This window comes from Artemia sp. Qi Xiang Cuo, chromosome 21 (genome assembly GCF_049724085.1).
Source record: "Artemia sp. Qi Xiang Cuo chromosome 21, ASM4972408v1, whole genome shotgun sequence".
Taxonomy (NCBI): Eukaryota; Metazoa; Arthropoda; class Branchiopoda; order Anostraca; family Artemiidae; genus Artemia; species Artemia sp. Qi Xiang Cuo.
In genome coordinates this window covers 29,981,657-29,990,722 of record NC_142814.1, presented here as the reverse complement: position 1 = coordinate 29,990,722, position 9,066 = coordinate 29,981,657, and positions in this window count along the sequence as shown.

Genomic DNA, 9,066 nt, shown 5'->3' with positions numbered 1-9,066 from the left:
AAATTTGGCCTTCCAAGGATTTCACATTCATGTTATGAAAGAAATCTAACGATTCTAACCAGTTTATTTTTTTAGCATCAATTTTCTGCCCTTTTTGCAGTATTTTTTCCTTCTAGAATGGAAGGTTTTCTCAGGTTTGACCTTTTCCATAACCAAGGGATGGCTTGGTACGTCTTCCAAAGTGACGCTAATTTCAAATAAACTGAAAAAGCAGTCCCCCCGTGCCTGTAAACAGCGGTTGCTTGCTCTGCGCTGAAAAAAATATGTCTTAGTTTTTCTGTCCTTTGACATTCGCGCAGATCGTGTTTTTCTCAAATGAAAGTAAAGAAAAACATTAACACTTAAATGTATTATACATTATTCCGAATGTCAGGGGGGCTACGTCACCCTGAATCTCCCGCTCTTTACGATAATGTTTTATAATGCTTTAAAAATACTTCCAATTCCATGACCCTTGTTTGTTAAGATTTGTTCTTAAATTATTGGGGCAAAAAACAGCGTAAATAACGGGGGTCAAGAAGGAAGCGTCCCCTATTATATTTAGAACAATTTCTGCTCGTTTTAAAACTGATTCTGTTCGTTTTTTTTTCATCAGGGATAATCATATATTTATATAACTAGGATACCCCATACCCCTGGATGCGGTCTTGATTATTGGGCTATATCCAGCCTCATTAAGGGGAACTGTGGAACAATATTTGTCTTAGCAACTGTTATTTTTGGAAAGATTGTTCAGTAGGGAATCAAATGGTATTAATCGCTTGTTATTGAAGCGCTTAGTTCACCTTGCATCAAAACCATCAAATACTATAATAACTAAATTAAAGCAAAATATATAAACTAAATAAAGCAAATATATAAGCCTGCAGTTTAGGTCACTCCCTAAATTATTTAGGCTTGACTCCTGCAGAAAGAAGATATAAAACAATAAGTTGATAAAAAAAAGATTGTATGCTCCATAATTCCTTGCATCGTACATAGAAGAGGAGAATGTTCGCTTGGGAAAACGAACATTTTTCTTAAGCGAACACATGTTCGCTTAAGCAATAACGCTTTTAGATTGATAGAAGAGAGAGTGTTTTTGTTTTAGAAATTTCTGAGGGTTGTATGTTACAAGAGTAAATGGAAACGGTACTGCTGTTTTAAACCCACTCTTTTATATACTGCTAGTTTGGTTAATGCTAATGAAATAAAATAGGATGAATATATAATAGCCTGTAAACAAATTTGGGCTATATATGTGCACATTGGGGGGGGGGGGGGGTAAAGCATAGCATATATTATTACGTAACCTAACCTAGATACCTTTCTCCCCCCCCCTCCCCTCTAAACCCCCAAAAAACAACAGTTTAAATATCGTATACGCAGTGAAAACCACGCTGTGCATTGCATTGCTCTATAGCGTTGTCTTGAATTAACCCGTCAAAAAAAGTTGTTGCAACCTCATTAAGATAATTAACAATATATATATCGTATTACCGTTCGTGGATTTGAGAACGTTAGTTTTCAGAGAGATATTGAGATTCCAATTTTGAGAAATGAGAGTCCTTGGTAGCTTAAAGAACATCAGCACTCTGTTCGTGTTAAGATTCTGTTCGTTTATATATAATATATATATATATATATATATATATATATATATATATATATATATATATATATATATAATGTTACCGTGAATGTCGACATTCACCGGTGGATATCCGAAATACCTTTTTCTTTTCTTGGATTTTGTCAGCATTGCCGATCAACTTTTTCCGTTTTATGCAAGGTTTGATGGTAGGCTAAGTTGGGTTAGGTTAGGTTTTTACCCCATTTCTGAGATTTATAACCTAACTTTTACCATCAAATCTTGCATAAGACTGAAAAAGTTGATTCGCGAAGCTAATTGAATCCAAGCAGAGAAAAGGGAATTTCGGACAGTAACAAATAATATATATGATGTATATATATATTTTATAAGCCATGTTGTTGTACTTTAGAAATAATCCCACCCACTTCAAACACTAAAGCGGAATATCTCAAAAATACCCGTGTTATACTGGTAATAGCCTATTTCAACCTTTATTTTCTTTATCTATTACCCCAATAACCCCATAGAAGAGATATTTTTCTATGTGTTATAATATAGTGAGCTATTCTTTGTAACTATCAAATGGAGTAAAACTAAGAGAGTAACTCAAACAGGGTAAATTGACAACGGTTGAACAAAAACATCCTGGACAATCATATTAGTCAGATCCAAAACACGAAAATGGCTGAGTTCCATAATTGTTAAATCACTAGAAGAAAAAGAAGTTTTTTTCCCACCACCTGAACAGTTAACCAATCTACAACCTGGACCATCATGTAAAACTTAACCAATATCGCAACAGCTAAAGAAAAAATGCGGAACTAACGACAGCGACAATCACATTGAATTAAACACGAAATTTTGAACAGTTATCTGTGGTTGGAAACTGGAAGACATATTTGTTAAAAATAGCATCTTAAGAACTCAAATGAGATGATGTATGAATTTAAATTGCTAAAGCAAAGGCATGGAAAAAACTTTCTGAGGTAAAGATGAACAATGAAATCTAAGGTTGGAAAACAAGGAACAGCGATGACTGGCCACAGAAAAGATCTAAATAGGTCAGGACTTTAATGAAGAATTTGTATTTTACCCAGGGTGGTTGTAACGAACCTGTGGTGACGTCATAACATCAAGAGGTCGCTCACGTCTGCGGTTAGAAGACAAGCGACAATGAGAATCCATATATAGAAGTCATATGTTACATATGTATGTATATACTTATTGTATATTCATTCATTATGCTCCTTGATATGATTTATCACGCTTCATAAGGAATAGGATTATTTCACATTTTTTTAATGGAACATTTAGGTCTTTAAAACATTAGGTCTGTTGAATTTCTTAACATAGTTAGCCGCAACCTAGTAAGGAACGAACACTGACCCATAGTAACCAAAAAAAAAAAAAAAAAACGCGTTTAAAAGAAACTGACAAGTGATACAAATTTCCGTTTCTTGCCGATTCAGGAATGGTAATCCCTATTTAATTTAGTCTTAATTGTAAAGTGTTATTTTGAAAAAACAAATTTATGAGAATTTCGAAAAATTCTAAGAAAATGGCCTCGAATCTACACGCTAGTTGGCTAGAGTAAAACCGATGGCCGAAAACCCCGTACAGGAAAGTTACTCTCTTGGCTTGAACTATGCAAAAAAAATCACTTTTTTGCATAGGTAGCACTGATGTCTTCTTTTTCTCTGCTGCTAGTGGGCCGCTCGCCTTCTCGCTTATACTAGCTTTCGTAATTACTAAAACACAATATCTAAAATAAAATCAATTTTTTTTTACAAAAAAGTGCATCTTGTACAAGATGATGAATGCCTAAAACCATAAATAACGTTATAGTATAATAATGTGGTGGTGTAAGTTGCAACTTGGGTTCGTTATTATTTCCAGCTAAGAAAAGGCGGAGGTTTTTTTCTGTGTCATATATATATATACTCTCTTTCAGCGAGCAATTGTGTATTATGTATTAATTTTTTCTCGGAAACGACTCCATATCTTTTTTCTGAAAATTGGGTCTTATTTAAGGACCGCCCATTTTTGATTATTTCCGTCAGAATAATATGAAAATCAGGTAATCAGTTCTATAGATATGTCAAAATTAACCATATACCCTGTAAAATTATGATAAAATATAATAAACATTAAACATGTTGTATAAAAATTCGGTGAACAGCTAAGACTTCCTATTCCAATTTAGTGAGTGGAAAATGTTATTGGAGATTAGTTAGGAAAAAGAAGAAAAAACAGGGCCTAGATAAAAAGCTTATAAAATTCAATTAGCAAAAAGAAAAAAAAAATATCGTTAGAAATTGGCCAGCAATAATAAAAAATCACACAAAGAAAGTCACCAAAATTGCAAATCCAGTGTTGTATCAAGAGATCTACATTAAGCCCAATAACTAACCATTGACGTTTTGAAGAATCGAGAATAGGTAATCCACAACGAAGTGATAAACAGTGAAACGGAGAACCCTTGGGACCCAGAAAAAATTAGTACCAAGGGTGTTAACCATGATTATCCTATATAAAGGAGAAAATCTAAGCTTTAATCGGCTAATCGGACTTTGTTTTTCCGACGCAAATCTTGGTCTAGGTCAAAGCCTAGACGTCAGCCCTTACAAGGGCTACTTCAAAAGGGGCTCATTCGATTAGAAATTGAAAGCTCTAATCGAAGGGCAACCATCCATGCCCATCATTTCCCCAAACAATTCCAATCGAAATTTTGACATAGCCATTTTGTTCAGCGTAGTTTAAAGGTCCAGGATTTATATCTTTGAAGATGACTGTTACCATTACTTCTACTGCTACCACACTATTCTATTTACAATACTGAAAGAAAATTTGAACCAAATCAAATGACACTTTGTACATGCATATTGTCAAAAGAGCGTATCTCAAGAATTGATTTGGGTATTTCGTTAGAACTTTGAGAGAATGCTTAAAAGGAATACTACTAAAGAGAATACTACTATTCATACTATCAATGGTGGATTTACTACTACTACTACTGCTGCTTCGACTACTACTTCTACTGCGAGTACTTATAAGGCTAAGAGTATTAAGTTGAAAATCTCAAGAAAAAGCTAGATTTATTGATTATCAAAAGGACATCTCGGGAATGTCACAGCAATAGCTAATTGTATTAAATTGAAACTTCCAGGACTTCATGAGAGGGATGTTCAATTGATCACAAGGCAATACGTTAATACTACTGCTGCTGCTAGTACTACCGCTATTACTATTAATTAACTAAAAAAAACTTTTTCCACGAAATAAGTTTTTCAAAGAAAAGTAAAAAATTCCATTAAACCAAAAATGAGCAAAACTAGAATCAAATAATCTACCAAACGTATAACTACCACAAATCAGCATCGATAAATAAAGGAAATCTTAAACGAACATAAATTACAATAAATAACCGAGTTAAACTCAAAACGAGGAAAAATTAAAATGAGTAGGGTTCAAAACCCCAATGCCCTTCCAAGGCCAGGATATAATTTGCACTTTACTGAAATTTTTTTTTATTGTTTTTGCTTTTATAACTTTAATAAACCAAACATTATCAACATTTTAAGAAATAAATATCCGCGTATGTATATTAAACTGACAATGCATATTCATGTGTATTTTTTCAGTAAAGTTCAAATTATATTTTGGCCTCGGGAAGGCACAGGGGTTTCGAGCCCTACTCATTTTAATTTCTGATTGTTTCGAGCCCTACTCATTTTAATTTCTGTTTGGTTTAAGTTTGACTTGGTTATTTATTGTAATTTGTGTTCGTTTTGGGTTTCATTTATTTATCGATGCGGATTTGTGGTGGTTTTATGCTTGGTAGATTATTTGATTCTATTTTTGCTCATTTGTGATTTAATCGAGTTTTTCACTTTTTGTAAAAAATTTATTTTGTCGAACAAATTATTTTTTAGTTAATTTCAGTTCGTTTTAAATTGACATTGTCTTTTCAGGGAAAAAGAAAATAATAGTTTAAATCTATTTGGTTTTACTTTGGGAATTTATAGTTTGGCCTGCTATTTGTATGCTGTAAACTTCTCAACAATTTTTAACAACATACATCTTACTCAAAGATTTTTTTTTTTTTCGGGAGGGGGGCTACACAAAAAAAAAACTTGTAAAAACGCATAAAAAATTTGTTTACATTCATTTCTGTTACGTTTTTACGAGTCAGACAAACATTTCGGGGTGGGGGATTCCAACCCCCTAAATCCCCCCATCCCTGGGTACGGCATTGGAAAGCATTAAAATATGAACTAAGTAGGTTTGAAGTGGAGGCCATGGATAGAATTGCCGATAATTTAGAAGATGCAGCTAGACGGCATAATAGTAAAATATATCATGTTAATAAATTGAGAGGGAGTAGTCAATCCGGACTTGTCCCAGTTAAAGATAGGAACAGGGTCACAATTAGTGATAAGGAAATAGTTAAAGAGAGATGGGCGGAACATTTTGAGAATATGCTAAACCGAGATACAATTGCAAGAAAAGATATAGAGGAAAATGAAAAAGTTTGTGATACCTTGGATGTGAAGGAAGATTTGTTTTTTGTTTGTTTAATAATCTTGGCTATAATGTTTTTTTTTGTTTTTTTTTTTCTTGACATTATGAAAAATAGGAACATTCAGCTCGAAATAAGGATTGTATTCAGTAAGATGCAAATTATGTTCTAGTCTACACAAGTCATGGGGGGGGGTGCCATGCCTACTCATCTTAGTTTATGCTCGTTTCGAGTTCAACTCGGTTATTTATTGTATTTTCTGTTCGTTTTGGGTTTCATTTATTTATTGATGGTTACTTTTTGGTAGGATTGTTTTGGGAAACCCAAAACGAACAGAAATTACAATAAACAACCGCGTCACAATTAAAATGAGAAGAAACTAAGATGAGTGGGGTTGACACTCCTCGTGCCTTCTGAAGACCATGACATAAGTGCACTTTACTGAAAACAAAATACATTTTAGATGTTTTCACTTTTTTAACTTTAATAAATCCCAAATTATTAATACTTTAGGAATAAGTATCAGAATATGTATAATAGTCTGTCAATCCAAATTCATTTTTTGTTTTGTTCAATAATCTTAGCAATGATGTTTTTTTTTCTTGACATTATGAAAAAAAGGAACATTCAACTCGAAATAAGAATTGTCTTCAGTAAATTATGTTCTGGTCTACACAAGTCATGGGGGGGGGGGTGCCATGCCTACTCATCTTAATTTATGCTCGTTTCGAGTTCAACTCGGTTATTTATTGTATTTTCTGTTCGTTTTGAGTTTCATTTATTTATTGATGGTTACTTTTTGGTAGGATTGTTTTGGGAAACCCAAAACGAACAGAAATTACAATAAACAACCGAGTCACAATTAAAATGAGAAGAAACTAAAATGAGTGGGGCTGACACTCCGCGTGCCTTCTGAAGACCATGACGTAATTGCACTTAACTGAAAACAAAATACATTTTAGATCTTTTCACTTTTTTAACTTTAATAAATCCAAACTTTAGGAATAAATATCAGTATATGTATAATAATCTGTCAATCCAAGTTCATTTGTTGTTTTGTTCAATAATCTTGGCTATGATGTGTTTTTTTTTTACATTATGAAAAATAGAAACATTCAGCTCGAAACAAGGATTGTTTTCGGTAAGATAAAAATTATGTTCTGGTCTACAGAAGGCATGGGGGGGGGGGTATGCCTACTCATCTTAGTTTCTGCTCGTTTCGAATTCGATTCGGTTATTTATTGTATTTTCTGTTCGTTTTGGGTTTTATTTTGTTTATTGATGGTTACTTTTTGGTAGGTTAGGACTGAAAACTTTTTTTACTTCATTTTGGTTTAATGTAGACAAGAACAAGACGATGTTCCGGGGAGGAAGAAGAATGCCACAATCTGGGGAGGAAGCTGCCGATTGCAGCCAGTCATCAGTGGCTGCATCAGGACACTCAGAATGTGGCAATGTCATCACGACACTCCCACGAGGGATTTTGGAACTTTAAGAAACTTGATTAGTTTATTTTAGTGATTTATCATAGGCAGCGCAATAGCGCTGCCTAAGTAAAGAGCGATGTTGGCACAATTTAATATTTATTTATTTTTTATTTTATTATTTTTTAGACCAGGGCACTTTGTAATCTTACTTCTCCAAGGTATTCGAATTGATCTCCTTTCATATGCTGCAATTGGCAGCTTTCTACCTACAACTACTAGAACTACTACTACAACAACTATTGCTACAGCTGCTACTGCTACTACAACTGCTTCTGCAACAGCTACTACTATGATGACTACTTCTAGTACTGCTGAAGCTAAGGGTACTAAAGCGAAACTTTCAGGAAACATTCAGTCGAAGAGAATTGCGAACTAACTTGAAACAAACTAGGGGGATGTAGGCTATTAAAAGTCTGTAACAGGAGTTGAAAATTTAAGGACATGTTAAGGGGGATGTTGAACTAAATGCGAAATTTATATACTACTACAACTACTAGCATTACTATTGCTACTACAACAACTACTTCCACTACTTGTACGACTGCTGCTGCTACAACTACTGCTACGATGACTACTTCTAGTCCTATTGAAGGTAATGGTATTAAAGTAAAACTTTCAGGAAACTTTGAAGAAAATTGCGAACCAAATTGAAACAAAGTATGTGGATGCAAGTTATTAAAAGGCTGCAACAGCTAAATCTCAGGAACTGCTTAGATTATTAAGTTAAAACTTACTTTTACCCGAAGTAGTCGTCAGATCTCAAACAACCTAAGTTGGAAGTTAGACCAACTTCTTCATTTTTTTGTGGAGAACCCAACTTCCTCATTTCAAAAAATAGCAACTTTTCCAATGAAAAAGACTGTCAAGAAAAACGAACAGAAATTAATCAAAAGGCTTTTACAAACATTGTGACGGGATATGAAAAAGACAATCTTAAAGTAGTGTAACTTGATCTAATTTATAAATAAATTTGTTATCGTTTCTACTGAGTGACTCGAACTTCAATCTTCCATCTCTGGAAGAGAGCCCTGTAGCCACTGTGCTGCTTGTTCGATTCATAAAGTAATTTCTGGGGTTAATTTCATAAAAGGTGTAAACAATATAGGGAACTGAATTAATCTTTATGGGAAATTCGGGCTAGTTTCTTAGTTACGTGTTTTGGGGAATGGGACCCAGTGCAAGAGAATTGACTAGTTTTTTTTATAGTAATTTATTATAACAAGAGCTAATGGAATAGTAAGGCTTTTAGAAGACTAGAAGAGAACCTGAATTTTTCAGGTGAGGCAAATAAGAGAGGCACCCCTCAAAACTTGTCGTCAGGAAAGTAACCGGAAATGGTCACTAGATATCAGACTTCGTGCTAAAATTCCTATTTCTCGGAGTGGAGGAGGGGGGGGGGGCTGATGCTCATTTTGACCTCTATGACAATATGGTGTTATCTTAATTTTGTCATTTTAACAGTGAAAAAAAGGTTATGTCGGATCATA